Source organism: Petromyzon marinus, unplaced genomic scaffold, assembly GCF_048934315.1.
Source record: "Petromyzon marinus isolate PM22_M1 ecotype Great Lakes invasive population unplaced genomic scaffold, UKy_Petmar_22M1.pri1.0 PM_G_Scaffold_30, whole genome shotgun sequence".
NCBI lineage: Eukaryota > Metazoa > Chordata > Hyperoartia > Petromyzontiformes > Petromyzontidae > Petromyzon > Petromyzon marinus.
In genome coordinates, this window is record NW_027422873.1 from 72,501 (window position 1) to 73,637 (window position 1,137).

Below are 1,137 nucleotides of genomic sequence, written 5' to 3' on the forward strand. Positions count from 1 at the left end.
TTTTCTGTCTCTCACTGTTCAAATAAACCTACCATTAAAATTATAGACTGATCATTTCTTTGTCAGTGGGCAAACGTACAAAATCAGCAGGGGATCAAATACTTTTTTCCCTCACTGTATGTGTGTATCTCTCTCTGTGTGTCTCTGTGTTATATCTCTCTGTCTGTGTGTCTCCGTGTCTGTGTTTTGTCTCTCTCTCAAATTGAGCAACCTTTGGAAGAACGTTATCAACCAGGTGGGGTGTTGACTGTTATGTTGGCCGACTCTCTGTGTTGTATTGCATTACATTTCTAAGTTCACTAGGTTTGTTTTCTCTTTCAATTGTACCTGATGATGATTGCTTGTGTTGCAATTGAAACGTCGCATGCTATTTGAACACAGCGTTGGTGTACGGTGCTTTTTGTGGAATATTTTGCTGTTTTTCCCTGGATTTTATGTTTGCACAGTCACACATAGTCACTTCAAGATATTTTCTTGTTCATGTTTTAGTTTTTTTGTTTGTTGTGGTTGCACCCGATTCAAGAGCCGAATGGCTCACAGGGCTATACCAAGTAAATGAAACGGAAGCTATTATTTAATTAATTTGGGTTTTTTCTTGCTTAAGTTTTAATTTCTCTTCACCTGGCTCGCTACTTTGTAACTTTGTTTGTTTTAAATATTCACAGTTTTTTTATTTTGTACCAGGCCACGCCCGCGTTGAGCTGCTGTACCGCTCTTGTTTACAGAAGCAACCTGCCCACAACAACAACAACAAGGTGGGGCTTGTCAACAGCATGGTGGTGTTCACTCTAGACACGTTGCGGTGTTCACTCTAGACACGTAGTGGTGTTCACTCTAGACGCGTGGCGGTGTTCACTCTAGACGCGTGGCGGTGTTCACTTTAGACACGTGGCGGTGTTCACTCTAGACGCGTGGTGGTGTTCACTCTAGACGCGTGGTGGTGTTCACTCTAGACACGTGGTGGTGTTCACTCTAGACGCGTGGTGGTGTTCACTCTAGACACGTGGTGGTGTTCACTCTAGACGCGTGGCGGTGTTCACTCTAGACGCGTGGTGGTGTTCACTCTAGACGCGTGGTGGTGTTCACTCTAGACGCGTGGTGGTGTTCACTCTAGACGCGTGGCGGTGTTCACTCTAG